This window comes from Poecilia reticulata, chromosome 10 (genome assembly GCF_904066995.2).
Source record: "Poecilia reticulata chromosome 10, P_reticulata-male-v2, whole genome shotgun sequence".
Taxonomy (NCBI): Eukaryota; Metazoa; Chordata; class Actinopteri; order Cyprinodontiformes; family Poeciliidae; genus Poecilia; species Poecilia reticulata.
In genome coordinates this window covers 3,763,322-3,788,060 of record NC_088839.1, presented here as the reverse complement: position 1 = coordinate 3,788,060, position 24,739 = coordinate 3,763,322, and the positions used below count along the sequence as shown (strand labels likewise).

At 44.9% G+C, this 24,739-nt stretch overlaps 1 long non-coding RNA gene across 1 annotated transcript; it reads left to right on the top strand.

Annotated features, from left to right (window-relative positions):
- Window positions 1-8,100: 8,100 nt before the first annotated feature.
- Window positions 8,101-22,759, top strand: LOC103471149 (uncharacterized). The gene is made up of 3 exons (XR_534591.3): window positions 8,101-13,020; window positions 21,087-21,138; window positions 21,953-22,759. It is a non-coding gene; the product is annotated as an uncharacterized LOC103471149 (long non-coding RNA).
- The last annotated feature ends 1,980 nt before the right edge of the window (window positions 22,760-24,739 follow it).

Sequence of the window (24,739 nt, the reverse complement as noted above, 5' to 3'; positions counted from 1 at the left end):
GCACACCCTCCGGTCCCCCTTTTCAAACAGGGGGACCACCACCCCAGTCTGCCAGTCCAGGGGAACTGCCCCCGATGTCCATGCGATATTGCAGAGTCGCGTTAGCCAACACAACCCCGCAACATCCAGAGCCTTAAGGAACTCCGGGCGGATCTCATCCACCCCTGGGGCCCTGCCACCGAGGAGCTTTTTGACCACCTCGGCGACCTCGTCCCCAGAGATTGGAAAGTCCATCCCAGAGTCCCCATGCTCAGCTTCCTCAACAGAAGGCATGTTGGTGGGATTGAGGAGGTCTTCGACGTATTCCGCCCACCGGCCCACAACTTCCCGAGTCGAGGTCAGCAGCGCACAATCCCCACTATAAACAGTGTTGGTGCTGCACTGCTTCCCCCTCCTGAGACGCCGGATGGTGGACCAGAATCGCCTCGAAGCCGTACGGAAGTCTGTCTCCATGGCCTCTCCAAACTCCTCCCACGCCCGAGTTTTTGCCTCAGCGACAACCCGAGCCACATGCCGTTTCACCCGCCGGTACCCATCAGCTGCTTCTGGAGTCCCACAGGCCAAAAAGGCCCAGTAGGACTCCTTCTTCAGCTTGACAGCATCCCTCACCGAAGGTGTCCACCAACGGGTTTGAGGGTTACCGCCGCGACAGGCACCAACAACCTTGCGGCCGCAGCTCCGATAGGCCGCCTCGGCAATGGAGGTATGGAACATGGTCCATTCAGACTCAATGTCCCCCACCTCCCCCGGAACGTGTTCGAAGTTCTGCCGGAGATAAGAGTTGAAGCTCCGTCTCACAGGGGACTCCGCCAGACGTTCCCAGCAAACCCTCACTACACGTTTGGGCCTGCCAGGTCTGACCGGCTTCCTCCCCCACCACCGGAGCCAACTCGTCACCAGGTAGTGGTCAGTGGACAGCTCCGCACCTCTCTTCACCCGAGTGTCCAAGACATACGGCCGCAAATCCGATGAGACGATGACAAAGTCAATCATTGAACTGCGGCCTAGGGCGTCCTGGTGCCAAGTGCACATATGGACACCCTTATGCCTGAACATGGTGTTCGTGATGGACAATCCGTGACGAGCACAGAAGTCCAACAACAGAACACCACTTGGGTTCAGATCGGGGGGGCCGTTCCTCCCAACCACGCCTCTCCAGGTCTCACTGTCATTGCCCACGTGAGCGTTGAAGTCTCCCAGTAGAACAAGGGAGTCCCCAGGAGGGGCACTCTCCAGTACCCCCTCTAAGGACTCCAAGAAGGGTGGGTAATCTGAACTGCCATTCGGCGCGTAAGCACAAACAGTCAGAACCCGTGCCCCCACCTGTAGGCGGAGGGAGGCTACCCTCTCGTTCACCGGGGTGAACCCCAACGTACAGGCGCCCAAATGGGGGGCAAACAAGTATGCCCACTCCAGCCCGGCGCCTCTCACCGTGGGCAACTCCAGAGTGGAAGTACGTCCAGCCCCTCTCAAGGAGACTGGTTCCAGAACCAGAGCCATGTGTCGAGGTGAGGCCGACTATTTCTAGCTGGAACCTCTCAGCCTCGCACACTAGCTCCGGCTCCTTCCCCACCAGAGAGGTGACATTCCACGTCCCAAGAGCCAGCTTCTGCAGCCGAGGATCAGACCGCCAGGGTCCCCTCCCTTGGCTGCCGCCCATAGCACAATGCACCCGACCCCTTTGGCCCCTCGGACAGGTGGTGAGCCCATCGGAAGGGGGACCCACGTCTCTTCTTCGGGCTGAGCCCGGCCGGGCTCCGTGGGTAAAAGCCCGGCCACCAGGCGCTCGCCATCGTGCCCCACCTCCAGGCCTGGCTCCAGAGTGGGGCCCCGGTGACCCGCGTCCGGGCGAGGGAAAACGAAGTCCAAAGTTTGTATTCATCATAGGGGTCTTCGGGCTGCGCTTTGTCTGGTTCCTCACCTAGGACCTGTCTGCCTTGGGTGACCCTACCAGGGGCATAAAGCCCCAGACAGCATAGCTCCTAGGATCATTGGGACACTCAAACCCCTCCACCACGATAAGGTGGCAGCCCAAGGAGAGGTTACGACTTGTTAACAACGGATTAAACTGTTATCACTGCTGAAAAAGGTGACAGGGGACACGGATATGGGAAGTGCGGGAGCTCCTATTATCAAATTGATATAGGAAAAACAGACTGTTGGCCATTCCAAGGTAAAAACAATAAACAGCTTCCAGTCCAGGGCTCGCTACAGACACCGTGAAAGCTCAAACAAGGTGTTTCAGCAAAGTTATCCCAGTTTTTCTAACTGCATGCACCCTAATCAGACGCTCACAATGCGTGTTTTCTCCCAATCTATGGGAGAACGGTACCTGATAGGGAAACGCGAATCCACATGCCTTCAAGTTGAACTTTTTTTTTAAACACATACGCACTCAATTTCAAAGAATCTAGCACCAACTAGGCGCAGCGAGAGCATTACACGTTTTCGATGTGTACCGTTACTGTGTAAACACAGATCGTAATTAAAACGTTTTCGTGTAAACGATCAAACAAAAACGGAACAAAAGTTTCGTTTTTGTTGGATCGTTGTCGTGTAAACGCCCCCTTAGTTTGTTGCTGTAGTACGTTTTAGGCTTAATGTTCTATTAATAAATAATTGCTGTGGTAGATTAGCTACCGCTTCTACTTTACTGAATTATTTAAACATTAACTGTAGCCCACAAAACGCACATTTAATTAAAAAACTAAACAAAAACATCTTATTGCTGTCTTACCTTTACGTATCAATGAAATCCATGCACCCCTAATTCTGCACAAAAATATCCGTTCATCCAAAGCCAAGTCTATCCTCCCCATGTTTTTTCTACTCCGTTTGAGAATCATCAAACTGTCTTGAAGTAAAACTTTCAGCTCCGGTGTTGATCTTCCTTAAGTTATTATCTCCTGCTTCAATTGAAAATCCACTTTAGAAAACTGCTTAAGTGTAGAAATGTAGTCTTTCATGTTGACGTCGGAAGAGAGAAGAAAACAAATTTATTGCTGTACTTTACCATGGCTAGCGCACTGTGTCTTACTCTGCAGTTGTGCAGTCACAATATCTGGGATCATGAGCGCCCCCTGCCATGAGGCAAGAGAACTGCCTGCCTCACCTCGAGTCTGTTCTCTGCCGTTTCTTATCACTCCTCCGCACACAAAATACGATACACACACAGTTAGTGACAAAAAACACTGTACAATATATACATAAGCGAAATTATGGAAAATCAGTCCATATTGTAACGCTTCAGGTTGTGTTTAAGGGAGGAGAGGAGGCGGTAGACTTGACTGGATGGTTAGAAACTCACAACTGCACTGGTACTGAGAATTCCACAGTGTTGTCCTTTAATAAAACGCTCTTCACCAACCTTACAAGCCCGGTTGAACGGCTGCTACACATTCACACATGAAATAAGCAGAGTTCAAAGCAACCCGTAACGTCACCAACGTAAGAGAGTTATATGTCCGTCTCAATCCAGGTATTGTAACAATTTGTAACGACTGTTACAGTATCCAACTGTAGCAGGTTTCTCAGACGTTCTCTAAAAAGAAACAGCAACGCATACATGACGTCATCTGAGGTACTAGAATGTCTTAAAGAGATACTACACAATTACGACTGTTACATATTCCCCCCAGGTCAGAATAGGCTGCCCTCAGCCGAACATAGCAAAGGCACAGTCAATACTTAACAAACCTCCATACATGGATAAGTTGTTAAAAGTAAACCGGGAATATACAGCATAATATTGAAAAGCCGACATACATGACAGTTTTCAACAACGGCAAAATCTACTTTGACGAGTACTGTAAAAACAAAAAAATAAGGCAGGCAGGACGATTACAAAAGTGGAATTCCTGTTTTTTGGGGTCCAAAAGAGCCAGGGAAAAACTGTTGTCTGGTGAAATGGAAACCAAATCTGCAGAAGTGGTTTGCTTTGAGTGTTTGTTAGATGAAGCTGTAGCCCAGGTGTAAAATGGTTGAAGGTTTGCAACATGAAAAACTCCAGCTTTCTCTCCAGTGTCCACCTTGGTTAGACAATAGTTCACGTCGGACATCTTTTTGTAGACACGGTAGGGACCCATGTAGAGAGGCGCCAGTTTTGCTGAAAAGTTAGATGATGCATCCGACTTTGGGTGTGATTTTGCTCTGACCAGATCTCCGACTTTAAAAGAGATTGGGCGTCGTCTTAGATCATAGTAATGCTTTCGCCTTCTATGACTTTCTGTGAGAACTGTACGAGCATGGTCATGAGCATCTTGAATCGAGGCTCTCAGGTGATCTGGGTATGAAGTCTCAGGGCCGTCCATTCCTTCCCACGACGGCTGAGTGATGAGGTCCAAGGGAGTGTCTAACTCTCGTCCATAGAGCATCATTGCGGGACTCAGGTTTGTACTTTCATGAGGTGCCGTACGCAGCGCGAAACAAATCTGGGGAAGATATTTGTCCCAAGAAGTGTGTTTGTCCTCAATATATGCTCGAATGGCTGTTTTCAACGTGCAATTTACATGTTCAGTTGCATTAGTTTGAGGATGGTAGGCAGTTGTCATTCTGTGCTCAGTTCCAAGTGTTGACACAACATGAAATAGTCCACAAAAACAAGGATATATGCATTTCCCATTTGTGTGCGGGGGAGTGGGCCGATGTAATCCACACCCGTGTACTCCCATGGTCTCTGTGATTGGATTGGGACCATGAGCCCTGCTGGTTTTCTTTGAGTCGGTTTAGTGACTTGGCACGAACGACATGACACCACATATTTCTTTACATCAGAGTTCATGTTTGGCCAGAAGAACCTGAGACGCAAGCGTGCCAGAGTTTTTGCAACACCCAGATGTCCAGCTGTAGGATGGTCATGATAATACTTGAGCAGATAACTACGGAGTGCAGTTGGAGCAAAAAGTTTAATCTGCTTGAGTGGGTGAAGACCGCACTTTGTTTTCGGATCAATGAAATATAAGAGTCCATCTTGTACAATGAACTTTTGCAGATCTTGGTTATCCTCCTCACTCTGTTGGTCATTTTCAAGTTGGCAGAGTAAGTTGGCTGTGACTGGGTCCTCCAGTTGCAACTGACGAACATGAGGACGGTCCGACACAATTACAGAGGGCAGAGCACGAAGATCCATGCTTCCAATCACGGCATAGGGAGGAAGAAGATCCATGGGTGTGTCCACATCTGGGAGGGGATTACGTGAAAGGGCATCAGGCACCTTATTACAATCTCCCGGTTTGTGAATGATGCTGAAGTCAAAGTCCTGAAGGCGAAGAGACCACCTGGCAAGCCTACCAGAGGGATTTAGTCGAGACATCAACCACTTGAGGCTGCTGTGGTCGGTGTAAATAGTCACATGTAAACCTTCGACATAAGGACGGAAATGTTCCAATGCCCAGATAACAGCCAGACATTCTTTTTCTGGAGTTGAATAGGGTTTTTCTGACTTATGCAGTGAACAGCTAGCAAAAGCCACAGCTACATCTTTGCCGTTCTCATCCCTCTGCATTAATGCTGCTCCAAGTCCAGCATCACATGCATCAGTGTGGATGAAGAACGGACACCTAAAATCAGGGAATTTTAGCACTGGTGCCGTAGTTATGCAATGTTTTAGAAAGTCGACAGCTGCTTGGCACTCGTCTGTCCAGTTGAACGGCCCGTCCTTTTTAGTGAGAGTGAAGAGTGGCTCTGCATGACTTGCATAATCTTGTACAAAGCGGCGGTAGTAGCCTGTTAAGCCAAGAAACTGTTGCACCTGCTTTGTCGTGGTTGGCACTTTAAACTCAGTCACAGCTCTCACCTTGTCAGGGTCAGGATGAATGCCAGATGGTGTGACACGGTAGCCGAGGAAGGTGAGTTCCGAAAGGCAGAATTGACATTTGCTCAGTTTCAATGAGAGGCCAGCAGATTTAAGCCTTTCAAGGACCTCCTCTAGGTCAAGTAGATGCTGCTCAAAAGTTGGTGATGCGACAACAATATCATCCAGATACACTGCACACGACTTATAAATAAGGCCAGCTAGAACATTGTTCATAAGTCGCTGAAAGGTCGCAGGAGCATTACATAGACCAAAAGGAAGGACCTTGAAGTGAAACAGGCCACAATGCGTGATGAAAGCAGTCTTAGGTTTAGCCTGTTCGCCAATGGGGACCCGCCAGTAACCTCGAGCAAGATCTAATGTTGTCAGGAACTTTCCTCTTGATAAAAAGTCCAATGACTCATCCACTTGTGGTAGTGGGTAAGAGTCTTTCACAGTCAGCTGATTCAAACCCCGGAAGTCAACACAAAACCGTGGTTCACGGGGTGGTTTGGTCACAATGACCACAGGAGCCGCCCATGGTCCAGACGCAGGTTCAATGATGTCATCCTTTAACATCTTTTGTACTTGCTCTTCAATGATTTGCTTTTTAGCTGAGGAGGTGCGATAGGGCGGTAAGTTAACTGGCTTTGCATCCCCAGTGACAATGACATGTTCTGTCAGAGAAGTGCGACCTAGATGACCATCAAATAGATCACTGTAGTTATCTATCAACTTTATCTATTAACTCAATTTTTTCCCTCAGGATTCAAGTTAGCTTCTTCAACTTTTTCCTTAAGTGAGAGCTGTGGAGTGTTCTGTAGAGTCATCGTTCCACACTCAAGATCAGCCTCCACAAAGTCATTTTCACAGGGTTCATCCAGAAATGGGGAATTGTCATCCACAATTACTGTTCTGGTTGGGACATGAATTGTTAGTGAAGTGCGAGTCATAAAGTCCATTCCAAGAACTAAGGGGGATGAGAGGTCCTGCACTATCACAAATCGTTGATAGACTGACTTGCCCATAAAGCCAATGGTCAACCAGGTTACACCTAACGGATTGCAGTCGGTGCCGTTGGTCAGTTTTATGGGTGGGGAATGCCACTGATTCTTTAACGACATATTTTGGGTCTTTTCGGGTATCAGGTCTGCGTTTACTGCTGAAAGCGACACACCTGTGTCAAGTGTGGCCTCCAGAGTTGTTCCTTTAAAGTTCACTCTAACTCTGAAAGGGGTATTCCAAGATGATTGTGAAGCTCCATCTTCAACGTGATTGAGCATAGGTGGTGAACTTGGAACTGACACAGGCAATGAGGGCGGAGTTACTGACTGGGAGGAGGGTTGGCCCTGTGAAAAACTCTCCCCCCTCTGAAGTTTTCCTGCTTTCTACTCACTGGTTGTGTTTCTCTCATCATGTTAGCACTTTCTGGTTCTGCAGGTGCAGTTTGGGGATGCTCTCTAGCAGGTCTTGCAGACTGTCGAGTTCCCTGATACTCAGTGGAACAGTTTGGGCATGTGCGGGATGTAACACCAGGCATGGAACATCTAAAACAGTAGAGACCACCATCATTTTTATTTTTCATCTGGACCCTTGATGGCTGTGACAGGCTGGTGCCGAGAACAGAATGGAGCTCATGGGCACGCAGCACCAAGTCCATTACTGACCTGACAGGTGTTCCATATAGTGCCATTCTGTACTTCTCTACTGCATGTTTACAGATAAGGTCAATCTGCTCCTGCTCAGGCAGAGGGTTCCTCAGTCTTTTGAACTCACTGACCATATGGGCCACAAATGTAGGGAGAGGTTCTTCGGGGTGCTGGAAACTGTCTAGGATACCCCTCATAATATTTTCCTGGTTGTCAGCAGGTAAGAACACAGTTCTGAAAAGTCCACAAAATTCAGCCCACGTACAGACATGAGAGCTGAGAACATTAAACCACTTCCTTGGTGCCTTAGCTAAAAAATGTGGTAGTTCTCTGAGAATCTGTGTGTCTGTTAAGTCTAAAGAAGTCTTGTAAGCATTGACAGACTGCAGCCATTCCTCTGGGTGAAGACCACCATCATTAGTGAACACAGGGGGCTCCAATTTTGTTTGGTGCAACGCGGCAGCGAGCACTCTGGTAGTATTAATTAACTCCAGCGAATCCAAATGGGTCTGAGACGAAGCCCTTGTGGTCTGAGTTGGGTCGGGTGCTGAGTCGCATTGCTCTATTCTCCTGGCATGTAGACTAGGCACATGTGGAGTAGATGACGCTTGAGGAAAAGGCTGAGTAATCTGAGTAGCTGGGACTTTAGGAACAGTTTTAGTTTGTTGAGTCCAACGTTCTAAAATATTTTTCTGGAGATCCAATGAATCATGTAAACATTGTTGAAGCATGTCCACCTCTTCTTTTAGACTTTGTACTTTGAGTTCTAGGTCAGGGGTTTTGCGCCTGACGGTATTTTGGTTTGGGAGCAACCTAAAGTCCAAATCATCACACAGGTCAGCCAAGTCAGGATGAGTAGCCATCATGCACACTTATGTGAACCCGAGTCCGTGCAATGCAAGTTGTGCTAGGATGAATTCAGTTCTGTCTTTTCCTTTTATTTATTTATTTTTCCAAGTACTCACGGCTTCAGTTCGTATTTTCTCTGATGGACTTAAAGGCTCGCAGCCCTGATCCGGTTGAGTCCGGATCAGGGCTGCGAGACAGAGTTGAGTCCAGTAAGAAATTTCCGAAGGGAGTGTTCAGAAAAAAAAAAAAAAAAAAGGTCTGCCGCGAGCTTAGCCGATGAGGGGTTTTCCGCTTCGCTTCGCCGTGCACACAGGCACATTCAGAAATTATAAAACAAAATCCATCTCACGTCTAGGCGGTGCAGTTGTTCCAAGTCGTCACGGTAAAGGGTTTAAACCTGGGACCGTGTTATATTCCAAAAACGGCTTTGAAGATTCCGCTCGTTGCCGTTGAAAAACTCCGAAGTCCGCGCCTGGCCTAGCTCGGTTCGTTCCCACGAGGTATGGCGGCGGACGTCCACTATACTGTAAAGTACTTCTTCCACGTTTCAAATATTAGCTGGTAGAAGATACTGCATTCTGAGGTCCAAGAGAAATTGTTCGGGCGCCATTTGTAACGCTTCAGGTTGTGTTTAAGGGAGGAGAGGAGGCGGTAGACTCGACTGGACGGTTAGAAACTCACAACTACACTGGTACTGAGAATTCCACAGTGTTGTCCTTTAATAAAACGCTCTTCACCAACCTTACAAGCCCGGTTGAACGGCTGCTACACATTCACACATGAAATAAGCAGAGTTCAAAGCAACCCGTAACGTCACCAACGTAAGAGAGTTATATGTCCGTCTCAATCCAGGTATTGTAACAATTTGTAACGACTGTTACAGTATCCAACTGTAGCAGGTTTCTCAGACGTTCTCTAAAAAGAAACAGCGACGCATACATGACGTCATCTGAGATACTAGAATGTCTTAAAGAGATACTACACAATTACGACTGTTACAATATATTAGATGTTTCTTAGCCATTTTATTGCCGGCGTACAGACAAGAACATGCTGTCATATAATGGCAGCCAGTGCAGTTAGCGAGAGGTTGCGTAATCCCAGGGGAGGCTCAGCTCGCTGCTGCCTCACCGGCTTCGTTTCTGAGCATTTGAATGGGAAAATGCGAAAATCCAGCGATTTTGAAGAAAAACTAATCAGAACTGGTTAAGCTAAGTAAAAAATAGATACTTTATAATACATGAAAATAGCAATATAAATGATTTTATATTATATATTATTTTTCCATGACTGCACGTCACTGATATGTATATAGATGCTGGCAGGGAAAGCGTACATGGAACGACATAACCAAGTGGCGGGCATAGTGTACAGGAACATCTGTGCAGAATATGGACTGGAAGCCCCGAGATCAAAGTGGGGAACACCCCCAAAAGTGGTGGAGAATGACCGAGCTAAGATCCTGTGGGATACCAGATCCAGACAGACAAGATGGTAATGGCGAACCAACCGGACATTGTGGTGGTGGATAAAGAACAGAGGAAAGCCGTTGTGGTGGATGTAGCAATACCAAGTGACTACAACATCGGGAAAAAGGAGCATGAGAAATTGGAGAAATACCAGGGCCTCAGGGAGGAACTGGAAAAGACCTGGAAGGTGAAGACCACAGTGGTGCCTGTGGTCATCGGGGCCCTCGGGGCAGTCACCCCCAAACTGGAGCAGTGGCTCAAACAGATCCCAGGAACAACATCAGACATTTCAGTCCAGAAATGTGCAGTTCTAGGCACAGCCAAGATACTGCGCAGAACCCTCAAGCTCCCAGGCCTTTGGTAGAGGACCCGAGCTCAGAGGATGAAACAGACCACCCGTGGAGGGTGAGAAGGGATTTTTTTTTTTTTATAATACCACAGCAGTTCTTGAAGTCTTGTAGACAACAGTGCAGACATGTGAGTAGAAAACATTACTTCAGAGGATATAAAGCAGGAGAATGCAGACATGACAAGGATGGTGAAAGAGAGCGTGGATGTGTGGCTTTCACTGTTCAGTTTGTGTCATAGCTTGGGGCTGTTGCACTCATCAGAGCTGGTTATTTTTCCCCTGGCACTCACAAGCAGTATGACTGTCAGAGTGTACTCGAGAGCTGCTTGGTCAGACGGTCCGCGAAGCTAATAAGTTAATCAGAAAAGTGGTGAGGGGAAATTACTGGAGTGAGGAAAAAAAAGTCACAAATCTACAGCCCACTCTTGAAGCCTGTGAGATCATTTAAATGTGGAGCAGCAAAGATGAACAAAGTGTTGAATCAGTGGTTGGATTGCATAAACCCTGAAACCAGACCTTGTCTCCTCTTTCATTTAGGCTCATTCTTCAACAAAAAAATTAACAAAACGTGTTCAAATTAATGATCCAACAACAATAATAATCTCTGATTATTGTTTCAACAAGGTGTTGCGCAATTCTGTGCGTTTCGGTTCCGTTACCAAAATAACTAGCAGAGCAGGAGTTTAAAATTAACTAATCAACCATCTCCGTGTTCAGGGAGGCTTATTAATGATCGCAAAATAAATATCAAGCTTGCAAATCTGATATCGTAACGGACTGAATGTTTTTAACGTAATCTCTGGTCGACTTGTGGAGCGCAGGAGGTTGTCATGGCAACGGGTGTGCTTAAATGACAGAGAGACGGAGAGTAAAAACGTGCGAGTGGTTTAGAGTTGATCACCTGTTCAGGTTGTTTACCTTTGCTGTGGTGCATCACAGCAGCTGTAGTTTCTGAACATTCAGTAAACGACAAACTTGGACTAATTATCTCGTTCTTTGTGAGCATACGTCAATTACAACAAACATCAAGCACGGTAAATACGGTTCATTAAGTATTTAACAAACAAATGACTTCTACCGTGATAATTATGTGAAATTAAATTAATTGTCTAATATAAAAAATAGTTTGGTTAAGTCGGGCTCAGAGTCTGAGACTTTTCCTCTATCAAACAATTTTTTTGCTTCTTATTTAGTGGAAATATTGATGTTGATGAGACTTTCTTCAAAATAATATCCTTTTTCAACCTTTATAGCTCCACTGTTGAAAATGAGGCTCTAACATTCACAAATGACATTGAAATAAAATCCAGTCCAACATCTGGTTTGAGGTGATTCCTCTGGAACCTGTGGGAGGAAAAAACATCCCAACCTCAGAAGATGTGCTTTTAACTTAACAGAGCTCTGTGGTTCCTCCTATCAGTATGAGAGTCAGGATGAGGAGGCGCCATGTTAGGAAGATGAAGTGGAAGCTGCAGGATCTTCAGAACAAACAGGTCATGATGCCGGGCTACTGGTTATCCTTCTGTCTGGACACTGGATCAACAGAATCAGTTTAAACAACACATTCTCACTCCCAACTCGTCACATATTGACGCTTGGGCAGGTACCCTCGACGTCACATGTTGACGCCGAGGGTACCCCCTTCGAGTCAATAATTGACAAGAAGGGTTCTCTCATTGAATGCTGTACCGCTCCCTAAGCGTCCGATACTGACGATCTAGGAACAAATAAGATGACGAGTCTATTTTTTTAAAAACCTTTATTTACAATTTATGTGCTAGTTTGAACAGGATATTAAGAATATTTACTACAAATACATGTCAGACGTATCGGTCAAAGGACTTTAATTTGGTATTTAAAAATAACTCAGTAAAATATAAAACCGGAGGGTTTTGTTGTGGTTGTAACTTGATTAAAAAGCCTTTTTTTAATTTACCAACTATTTTTGAGTATGATATCAATGATTTACACCAAAATAAATTTAAGAAAAATTAAGATGTATTTTCTTTTGTGATTGCATGCAAACTGTTCTGTAAACGTTTAATATTTTTGATTGAAATAATAAAAATAAGGACGGATCCCACAAAAACCCAAGAAGAAGAAGAAGCTGACATCATCCTATGCGACACTTACACACCGGTGAGTAAAAATCTGCACCTGTCAAAAATGTTTTTGTACTCTAAAACCAAAAATAACTCCAAAGTGTTACGTTATAAAGTTATTGATAGTAGTTTTAGGACTTAATGGCATTAGAACTGTGATGCGAATGGTTGAAAACACATTTGTAAAAGTTTTTTGCCGGAGAATATACGGTGGAAGCTAGCTAAATTAGCCTCTTGGAGGCTAATCGTACCTGTACACTGTACCTGTGCTTAATACGTTTAATTAGCCGTGATAAAGTCACATAATAGTATTTATAGTCATGCTTGTTGTTGCCACTTTGTAAAATTGGAGGGTTGCTAAAACATTCAAGGTGCCCCTAGGCTGTGATGATCTTTAAAGTTTTGTTTATGAACCCTGTCTGAATACACTGATTGCAGCTAGGTCATTTACTTGAATTAAAAATTAACTTGCATCAGTTCAGGCAAATTTCTTTCCTCCTGTCTATGTTATTTATTGCTGTTGCAAGCCAGATGAAGAGAAGTAAAGAACTGAGAACCTGATCTTTGAACAGACAGGGACCATAGGTCAGGAGCAGCCTGGGATGATACCAGAGAACCAGGAAGATACTGTGATAGTGCTTGATCTTGCTCCTGTTTCTCCTGTTGTTGTCCCATCTTCTCAGTCTTTTCAGAAGAAGAAAAGACCCAGAAGCACCTCTCCACCCACTCCGTCTTCTGTCTCACCCATAGATCAGCCACATCTGCATTCATGTCACCTGCTGACCATGCCATCTCCTTAACTCAGGGTGGCGTAAGTTTTGTTTTCTTTACATTCATCCATTTTTTTACACCCTTGTCCCGTGGTCAGAAGGGTTGCTGGGGTACACCCAGGAGAGATTGTCGCAGAGCAACACAGAAACAGACAGGACACACAACCATGCACACACACACACTCACACCTAGGGAGAATTTTGCACACAACCATGCACACACACACACTCACACCTAGGGAGAATTTTGAGAAACCAATTAATCTGATAGTCATGTTTTTGGACTGTGGGAGGAAGCTGGAGAACCCTGAAAGAACCCACCAGGCACAGGGAGTAGGTACCGGCAACCAATTTTTTTTCTTTATATTTTTTGTACTCTGAATTCATTTTTCTATTAAGTGTATTACCAGAAAAGAGCAGAAAGAATTTCAGCCCTTTATCTCTAACGGTTTCCGAGATTTTGAGGGGTAGTGTACCATGCCACAAACCCAACCTTGAGTAGAAAAAGATGGGGTTTTTGAAAGCTGATTACTTAAAAAATAAATAAATTTGACACTTATTTGTAATGACATCCTTTAAATATAAATAAATGATATTGAAAAACATAAATATGTACAGTATAAATAGTTTACTTTTAAAATGAAGGTTCTTTAAAATATGTAATTTTCAAAAATAAAACAAATTTCAATATTTACCCTGACAGCAGAGATGGCATGTTTGGGATACGATATTAAAAAATATATGTTGAAACCAAGCCCCAAAAGCTATTTTGCCCGTCCTGCTATGTGGTCTTAACAGACTAAATTTTTTGTAGGGGTATGGCACTGTTCAATAAAGATTTATTAGATGGCAAAACTGCTTCCAAAGCTAATTTGACCGACGGAAAAAAAATTCAAAAATTGACAAAATTTATTATTTTTTGACCGCTCCCCAAATTTGTATTTTTCATCAGATTTCAATAAAACTTCTCTACTACAGATAAATTAGGCTGCTGAATAACATAAAGGCATCCATTTTTGGCCATCTTTAACAGTTTCCTTGATATTGCTGGTAGGAAATAGGGAATTTTTAGGCCCGAGCAGCTAAGCGCTGCGAAGGCCTATTGTAATCGTGCTGTTTATTATTATGATTCTAACGTAAAATAAATTGGCTTTTTGGGGGCTTTATCATATTCAAAAACTCACCAAACTTGGCGGGTGCATAGAGCCTGGTGAAAATTTACGTATTTTAAGGTCCTCGCAAAAATCGCACAAGAAACGGCTCAAGGGCGCCCCCTAGAAACTTTCAAAAGACCCTTTCCTATTCACTTACTTTATCGTAGAGACTTGAAATTTGGTACAGTTGTAGAGCTCCCCAAGACACTCTGAATTTACAATTAATGTCATAGTGCAACTATCCTAGGAAGTCGGCCATTTTGGATTGAAGTTCCGATTTTGAGCCCATTTTGGCCGTTTACAGACGTCGCATTTAATCGAACTCCTCCTAGGGAATTCGATCGATCGGCTTCAAACTCGGTCAGATTGTTCATAAGGCATGGCCGATTCAAAGTTATCAAATTCGTGAGTTTTCGAGCATGCTGAAGGGGTCGTACCAGGGGTCAAAGTTCACCGACTCACCAGAATGTAATAAACTGTTATATCTCTTACAAATAAACTCACAGAGCCACCAAACTTTCTGTGTGTGATCACCTTTGGATGACCTACGACACCCAGTTGTGAAATTTTTAGATTACCTAAGCCACGCCCCCTTAGAACAGGAAGTGTCATGTTTTACTGCGAACGTTCACTATCTGACCCCTTTGACCTAATCAACATGAAACACTGTCGACAGACAGAAGACATGTTGGTGTGTCAGGGTGTCCAACCCCGTTTGGTTTGGATGCAGCAGCTGGGCGTAGCGGCGTGGCAAAGTGACCTTTAACGCTGTCTCCTTACGTTTGGCCTTGAATTCCACAGTTTAAAGCCCAGCTTCACCAAACTCACTAGGTTTGATCCTTGTGGGCCCCACAGGAATCCAGTGTTATTTTTTGTGGGCGTGGCCTAATGTCTCAACAGCGCCCCCTTGAAGATTTTAAATAATCAGCCCCAAGCCATTCTTTAACCTAGACTTATGAAACTTGGTACACTTGTGTATCGTGTCAGGACCTACAAAAAAGTCTCTTGGAGCCATGGTCCAAACCCAACAGAAAGTCGGCCATTTTGGATTAAATTCGCCATTTGCTGTTTTTCACAGACGTCGTATTTGATCGAACTCCTCCTACAGCGTTTGAGATACAGACTTCAAACTCAGTGAGCAGAGAGTTGAGACATTAAAGGTCTAAAGTTATCACAGGAATTTTTGTATGTCAAAGCATGTGGGCGTGGCTAAGTGCAAAACTTTGACTATTCGCCATAAAATATCAAAGTGACATAACTTCCACATACAAGGTAACAGCTGCTTCAGACTTCCTATGTCTCACTACTGACCAACCCTCATTACATTCTCATGGTCAGATGATGACGTAAACTTAGCTCCGCCCACTTTTAACAGGAATTCAGCTGTTTTTTCTACTGTATGTCTTATTTTTACTGAGTAATACATATGGAATTAATCTTCTACCACCTGATATTATATGACCTGATGATGAACTGTGATGATGAACTCTGACTCATGGGGGCGTGGTAAACTGGCTGTCCTTCGCCATATGCATAAAATTGTCTCTGAATCAAACACGCATCTTCAGATTGGGACCAAAATGGATACGTTTGACCTGTGTTCAATGCTAAAGAGCCCATCGGGTTTGATTTGTGATTTTACTCTGCAGCGCCCCCTAGGTTATCCCATCACCATTATCTCCTCTCTACATCGACCGATCTGCACCAAATTTGTGGTGTGTTGCCAGGGAACCATGCCGAACTCAACGGTGCGAACTGCCTGGCGGATGCGCGCCTCAACTGTGCGAAAGGGTACGCGGTGGCAGGCGGGCGGCGGTGCTGGGTCCCCCGCGGTGGCTATAGGCCGGAGCGGCGCTTGGCTGCTCGGGCCGCTTGAGGCTCCGCGGAGCTTTAATTTTGTTTGTTTTTTAAAAAATCTAATTTTAGAGAATTTTTCACTTGCACCAAAATATTAATTTTTTTTTAATGCATTTCATTGAAACTTCCTTCCTAGATGTCAATTAGGCTGCAGCATCATATAAAACATTTATTTATGGCTATCTTTAGTAGTTTTTTCTATATTGTTGGCAGAAAATAGATTGTTTTTTTTAGATTTGTTTCTTTATGGAAAATTCCCTACTACCAACCATCTGAAAATGTGCCAAAGAAAGTACAGTTTTTCATAAAAAGTGTCTAGAATTTATCGTTTTAATATAGGTACAGTCACTTCATCATGCTGCCACCCACATAATGATGCCCTGCGCGGTTGCCCATGCCTCCCATATCAGAAACCGCCACTGAGCACGTCTGCTAACGCGCTTCATGTCCTTGTTGCACAAATCGCACAAAATAGCATAAACCTAAACCACACAAATACAGGTCATCATACATATTTCCCGTGGCCCATAAAAACAGCGGATCTAATCCGCTTTTTTGTTATTATTAAATAATGACAGGGAAGCAAAGCATATCTGTGGAGGAGGAGGGGGAGGAGGATGAATAACCCCACGTTAAGGTGAGGAGGTGAAGAGACCTCTCCTTGGGCTGCCACCTTATCGTGGTGGAGGGGTTTGAGTGTCCCAATGATCCTAGGAGCTATGCTGTCTGGGGCTTTATGCCCCTGGTAGGGTCACCCAAGGCAGACAGGTCCTAGGTGAGGAACCAGACAAAGTGCAGCCCGAAGACCCCTATGATGAATACGAACTTTGGACTGCGTTTTCCCTCGCCCGGACGCGGGTCACCGGGGCCCCACTCTGGAGCCAGGCCTGGAGGTGGGGCACGATGGCGAGCGCCTGGTGGCCGGGCTTTTACCCACGGAGCCCGGCCAGGCTCAGCCCCCTTCCGATGGGCTCACCACCTGTCCGAGGGGCCAAAGGGGTCGGGTGCATTGTGCTATGGGCGGCAGCCAAGGGAGGGGACCCTGGCGGTCTGATCCTCGGCTGCAGAAGCTGGCTCTCGGGACGTGGAACGTCACCTCTCTGGTGGGGAAGGAGCCGGAGCTAGTGTGCGAGGCTGAGAGGTTCCGGCTAGAAATAGTCGGCCTCACCTCGACGCATGGCTCTGGTTCTGGAACCAGTCTCCTTGAGAGGGGCTGGACGTACTTCCACTCTGGAGTTGCCCACGGTGAGAGGCGCCGGGCTGGAGTGGGCATACTTGTTGCCCCCCATTTGGGCGCCTGTACGTTGGGGTTCACCCCGGTGAACGAGAGGGTGGCCTCCCTCCGCCTACGGGTGGGGGACGGGTTCTGACTGTTGTTTGTGCTTACGGGCCGAACGGCAGTTCAGATTACCCACCCTTCTTGGAGTCCTTAGAGGGGGTACTGGAGAGTGCCCCTCCTGGGGACTCCCTTGTTCTACTGGGAGACTTCAACGCTCACGTGGGCAATGACAGTGAGACCTGGAGAGGCGTGGTTGGGAGGAACGGCCCCCCCGATCTGAACCCAAGCGGTGTTCTGTTGTTGGACTTCTGTGCTCGTCAGGATTGTCCATCACGAACACCATGTTCAGGCATAAGGGCGTCCATATGTGCACTTGGCACCAGGACGCCCTAGGCCGCAGTTCGATGATTGACTTTGTCATCGTCTCATCGGATTTGCGGCCGTATGTCTTGGACACTCGGGTGAAGAGAGGTGCGGAGCTGTCCACTGACCACTACCTGGTGACGAGTTGGCTCCGGTGGTGGGGGAGGAAGCCGGTCAGACCTGGCAGGCCCAAACGTGTAGTGAGGGTCTGCTGGGAACGTCTGGCGGAGTCCCCTGTGAGACGGAGCTTCAACTCTCATCTCCGGCAGAACTTCGAACACGTTCCGGGGGAGGTGGGGGACATTGAGTCTGAGTGGACCATGTTCCGTACCTCCATTGCCGAGGCGGCCTATCGGAGCTGCGGCCGCAAGGTCGTTGGTGCCTGTCGCGGCGGCAACCCTCGAACCCGTTGGTGGACACCTTCGGTGAGGGATGCTGTCAAGCTGAAGAAGGAGTCCTACCGGGCTTTTTTGGCCTGTGGGACTCCAGAAGCAGCTGAAAGGTACCGGCGGGCGAAACGGCATGCGGCTCGGGTTGTCGCTGAGGCAAAAACTCGGGCGTGGGAGGAGTTTGGAGAGGCCATGGAGACAGACTTCCGTACGGCTTCGAGGCGATTCTGGTCCACCATCCGGCGTCTCAGGAGGGGGAAGCAGTGCAGCACCAACACTGTTTATAGTGGGGATGGTGCGCTGCTGACCTCAACTCGGGACGTTGTGGGCCGGTGGGCGGAATACTTCGAAGACCTCCTCAATCCCACCAACATGCCTTCTGTTGAGGAAGCTGAGCATGGGGACTCTGGGCTGGGCTCTCCAATCTCTGGGGACGAGGTCGCCGAGGTGGTCAAAAAGCTCCTCGGTGGCAGGGCCCCAGGGGTGGATGAGATCCGCCCGGAGTTCCTTAAGGCTCTGGATGTTGCGGGGTTGTGTTGGCTAACGCGACTCTGCAATATCGCATGGACATCGGGGGCAGTTCCCCTGGACTGGCAGACTGGGGTGGTGGTCCCCCTGTTTAAAAAGGGGGACCGGAGGGTGTGCTCCAATTACAGGGGGATCACACTCTTAAGCCTCCCTGGTAAGGTCTATTCAGGGGTCCTGGAGAGGAGGGTCCGTCGGATAGTCGAACCTCGGATTCAGGAAGAGCAGTGTGGTTTTCGTCCTGGTCGTGGAACACTGGACCAGCTCTACACCCTCAGCGGGGTCCTGGAGGGTGCATGGGAGTTCGCCCAACCAGTCTACATGTGTTTTGTGGACTTGGAGAAGGCGTTCGACCGTGTCCCTCGGGGGGCCCTGTGGGGGTACTCCGGGAGTATGGGGTACCGGGCCCTTTGATACGGGCTGTCAGGTCCCTGTATGACCGGTGTCAGAGTCTGGTCCGCATTGCCGGCAGTAAGTCGGGCTCGTTTCCGGTGAGAGTTGGACTCCGCCAAGGCTGCCCTTTGTCACCGATTCTGTTCATTACTTTTATGGACAGAATTTCTAGGCGCAGCCGAGGTGTTGAGGGGATCCGTTTTGGTGGCCTTAGGATCGCATCTCTGCTTTTTGCGGATGATGTGGTCCTGTTGGCTTCATCGGAACGTGATCTGCAGCTCTCACTGGAGCGGTTCGCAGCCGAGTGTGAAGCGGCCGGGATGAGGCTCAGTGCCTCCAAATCCGAGGCCATGGTCTTGAGCCGGAAAAGGGTAGAGTGCCTTCTCCGGGTCAGGGGGGTTGTCCTGCCTCAAGTGGAGGAGTTTAAGTATCTGGGGATCTTGTTCACGAATGAGGGAAGAAGGGAACGGGAGATCGACAGGCGGATTGGGGCAGCGTCTACTGTGAAGCGGGCGCTGTACCGGTCCGTCGTGGTGAAGAGAGAGCTGAGCCAAAAAGCGAAGCTCTCGATTTACCGGTCGATCTACGTTCCCACCCTCATCTATGGTCATGAGCTTTGGGTCATGACCGAAAGAACGAGATCACGGGTACAAGCGGCCGAAATGAGTTTCCTCCGCAGGGTGGCTGGGCTCTCCCTTAGAGATAGGGTGAGAAGCTCGGTCATCCGGGAGGGACTCAGAGTAGAGCCGCTGCTCCTCCACGTCGAGAGGAGCCAGTTGAGGTGGCTCGGGCATCTGGTAAGGATGCCTCCTGGACGCCTCCCTGGTGAGGTGTTCCGGGCACGTCCCACCGGGAGGAGGCCTCGGGGAAGACCCAGGACACGCTGGAGGGATTACGTCTCTCGGCTGGCCTGGGAACGCCTTGGGATTCCCCCGGAGGAGCTGGAAGAAGTGGCTGGGGAGAGGGAAGTCTGGGCCTCCCTTCTGAAGCTGCTGCCCCCGCGACCCGACCCCGGATAAGCGGAAGAAAATGGATGGATGGATGGATGGGTGAAGAGACCATGTTTGCTTAGTTTCTCCTCTTTTGTAAAAGTTTTGACTAGATTTAATTTTAGATTTAACTCCTCCTGCAGTCTTAGTGCGGCGCTCCGGCAGATCGCGTTATAACGGTGTGGAGCTCGGCATAACGCGGTAGATGTCAGGATCAGTCAGCCGGACGGTCCGTCCGCTTTTCAGTTTGCAAAATCACAAAAAAAACTTGCTAAAATAGCGTCCCCGCTAGAACCGTGCACACGGTAAAAAGCTCAGGAGGGGCTTCGTTTTTAGCTAGCTTCACCACGTAGCCACATTTAGCTTACAGAAGGAACGAAAGCTGTAAGGGGCGCCTCGGGGGGAGTCCGTTCGTGTGTTGACATGCGTGGGGCGTCACGCACATTGATTCTGCAAGTGTGGTTCCAGTATTATATTAAAGCTAACAATTTAACCTTTATTTTTATACCCATTTTGTCAGGTTTATTTTTTATAATTCGTTCGCTATTTTACGAAGTTTTGATACTTTTATGATTTACAAAAAAACTAAAAATATAACCCTCGCCAAACTGGGTATGTATAGAAAGCCTATAGTTTAAGGTTTAATATGATATCACTCTTGGCTCATTTCGTCATGTGTTCATGATGCCCGAACCGATTTACTTGGACAATGTTTCAGCTTCAGGAGGGGCGTTCGAATTAGCATAAATAATGCGGCTTTTCAAAAAAATTATGAAAATTACTGGGAAATTTAAAGTGTTTTATTTACTTCAACATACATAAAACTGGTATCGTAAATACAGAACACATACAGAAAACTGAACTCGCGACTTAAGGAGTCCAGCCCTAAAATGTCAAAATTCTCACAGAAACAGAAAACCTATAGAGACCGTTTATAAGCAAAGACAACTTGTTTTGGACTTAGTTTCCATTTCTGTGGCCATTGTAAAGTGGTTAAAATCAATGTTAAACTAATTTGAGAAAATGTGTAAATCCATGTAAAGAAGAGGAAAGTTTAGAAGGATTATAAAATATGACAGTTGCCACACTAGTTTTCAGTTTTGACTTCATTTCTTATTTTGTTTTTAAAATTGTTTTTTTTCTTTTCTTGTTATGTAGGTTGGTGGAAATGTAGTACACAAAATCAATTCCTGGGCGTAGAACTAATGCGGTAAGACTAAAAGTTTAACTAATCCACCTGTGACAGTATATCCTCACTCCAGTCAAACATGCCAAGATACACTGAGAGACGTGTGAAGATGAGTAGATGGGGGGAGGGGTGATAAGGGAGGCAGTGGTCTGCAAAAAATAAGCACAGTTGTTTACTTATAAACTTTGTGGCTTTAATTACTGACCTACCAGACTCCTTTTCGTTCTTTATATTTGTCTTTATTTTTTATGAGGACAAAAACGGGTATCACAACATGAATCAGTAGTACTTATACCACATAAGTCACAACATCTTTGGGTGAAAGAAATTTACACAAAAAAGTCAGCATGTGCACAGAAACATAGAAATATAGAGATAGAACTCCAAATATCGTAATTAGGCCGTTTATCAGCAAAGGACTGCTGATTTTGATATTTGGACTTTTTAAAGGTGATTCAACACTTATTATTTAACACTGTGCCTTTTATAATTCAGATAAGCTGGAAATTAAATCTAAAACTGTCACTTTTTTCTGTTTTGATTTTTAGACTTTTCTAAGAAACTGAAGCATTATGACAGATTTTTATTGTTTGTGTAGTGGTAAAAATGACTGCAGTCAGTTTATCTTTTAACACTTAATAAGTCAAGATAATATTGTATATTTGGGACAAAACAAGATGTAAGTACTAGCTGGCATTTAGATGGATGTAGGCAGAGAACATACTTTGGCTACAATACGTCCTTTTAAAGTCAACTATAGATCTTAGAAAGAGAGATTTGTGAACCTTACAGCACAAAAAGTCCACATCCTGATTTTATTGTTGTTCTTTTCTAGCTGAAAAATCTGGGATGATACCTGGGAACCTGCAAGTAAATCCTCTTATGTTGCTGTCCCCCTAGTGCCACTTCCTTCAGACAGCGAACAAGTCCTTCCATTATGTTACTTTTTCTTTTTTGTATTACAACGTATTAATTTCTTTTCTTTTTTCTACTGCAGTTTGACCATTTTACGATGTTTTCTGTGTAATATTGTTTTCGGTCATTCACTGAAATGAATGTTATGGTTGTAATATAGTAGTTATGTAAGCTTATGTTGGGCTGTTTACTGACACATTTTTGTCAAGTCTGTAAAAGACTAAGTGAGGCTGATTGAGTCACTGCATCAGTCAGGTATTGTGCTTGTATTAAGTCTTGAAATTTAGAACAGAATTGTTTGTAGATTTTGCTCAGTAAGTATGACCTAAAGTCTTAAAAACTTTAAACATGGTGTTATACACATTTCTTTTTGAGTGTTTTTAATGTTGATGTACAAAGTAAAGTCTAATACATAACAAAATAAGCAAAACTTTATTTCAACATAACTAATTGGAAGTGTTTTGTTTTTTTTTATCTCAAAAAGCTATTATTTTAATATGATCTTTTTTGTGTCATGGATTTTGTCAATCAAGACTATTTGCAAAATGCTATAATAAAATTGCTTTCAAATGCAGTACATTTATTTTTAAACACAGCAACTTTAAGTGAATTTATTGATGAAGAGCATGATAAAAATACATTGTAATGTCCAGGTCAACTGACTGTATAAGAACAAAACATTTTAATCAACCTATGTCACAAATGCCATACAGAATTTTGAAGAACACACAAAAATATAAATTTGCATATATATATCTATAGATCTATAGATAGATAGATAGATAGATCTATATACATAGATAACCTGGAATACATTATGGAAGATCAAGTCTGAAACATGATCTTGTTTCAGATCAAGTCTGAAACGAGATCAATATGATTATAAGTTTGAAATATATAAGGTCATGTTTCAAACTTGATCTTCCATAATGTATTATCACAAACCACACAAAATATTTCTATAAGCTCCGCATAGTTATTTCTAGAAATTATTGTACGGCTGATCGGCGGGAATCTGAAATGGAACGCAGCCATCGTACGGCAGACTGATTAAGAGAAGAAAGGAACACTTATCAGCACGTTGTGGGAGGTGGGGGGTAATAAGGTTTTCAATAAGATGACAACCTTTTTTGTCTGTTGCCAAGTAAGATCAAGGTCGATACACTCAGAAATGTTACTTCAAAATGTAGTGAAACTTTGTTTGATACAGAAAGAGTCATAATGGGATTTATGGGACTTTTTGCCCGACAAGCTGGTCAAGTTTTCCCTGTGTGTTGTCTTTAAGGCATGACGCAAGGTTAAACTGTGTAACAGATTCGTTTCCTACACACTTGCAGAACTGAGTGAAGCTATTTGTTATGTGTTTTATTCAGTGCAATCAGGATTTACACATAAAAAAAGTCTTATGGAGAAGTATTTTGAATAGCATGTTTACCTGTCTAGGGTTAATTAAGTTTGCATCTTATTTTGTGTATGCCCAGGAAACCCAGATTGAAGTCCTTCGACATTACAGTTTAGTAAATTAATTTTGAATCAGTTTGAGTCTACTGTAACTTAAACTACGTTAGCATAGTAATCTAAATTATGTTCTATTGACATAGTGTTTCTCTAGGAGAAAAGCACCAAGTTAAACTATATAAAACAATCTAGGGTTAGATTAGGTTTAAGGTTAATCCTAACTCCATCACTAATCTCAAATTGAGTGGTAGAGATGGCTTAATCTTCAAATGCTTTATGAAAGTACTGGTTTAAAGATGCATTTTCTCTAGAATTGCGCTCTGAGCCCGACTATAAATCTGCTTTGGTGGGAAAAGATTGATTTGCCTGATGGTGTCTCAGGCCTCTGTGGTTTATTTCATAATTTCATAAGCTTGCAAAGAAATGGCATAAAGAGAATGTAAGTTAAGTTGTGTCCATCTAATTATTGTAGTTAAAATAGAGGTCTCCCTTTTGTAAATGCATCCAAATACCAAGTTAATGTACATTTCATTAAGATTATTTCACCAAGTTGGGACCCTCTGTTTTAAAAAAGAAGTTGTGTCCAAATCTGAAGCATTTCAACTAAATGACACAGCAAGTTTTTCTACCAAACCTTCCTTTTTCACCTGTCAACTCTTGAACATAGACATGCTTTATAACGCCAGGTCTATGTAGGAAATTATAATTCATTTTCCTAAGTCCTTAAAGAGTACCTAAAAGCTGAACAACTTATTTATCCTGACAATTTCTTGAAACCACTTCTTGTTCGTCCAACATTTTAATATGCTTCATTACTGACTTGTCATTAGCTGATGGATACAGAACATGTCCTGAAGAATCCACTAAATTAGATGCCATTTTGTTTATAAAATAATGCCTTTATGATTTTTGTATAAATGCATGTCATTAAACAAAATCATTGAATACCACATTAAAAAATCACTTTGACAAGCACTGAAATTTATTTTACTTATTTTTTTTAATAAAGACATTGACAAAGTGAACTGCATTCAACTGACCAAGGATAAGAAATTGTTCCACCAGTACACACTTTGTGCATTCTTTGGATTAAGACGCAAGTCAGAGCTGCACATAAAGAAAATAAAAGTAGAAGATCCAAAGAGATGTCTTGGTTATGTTAGTTACTACAGAATCACTGGGACTGCTTAACGTAGTGTTGTAGCCATTTTTAACTGCTCAACAAAAGCACAAGTGTTATTATTCCACT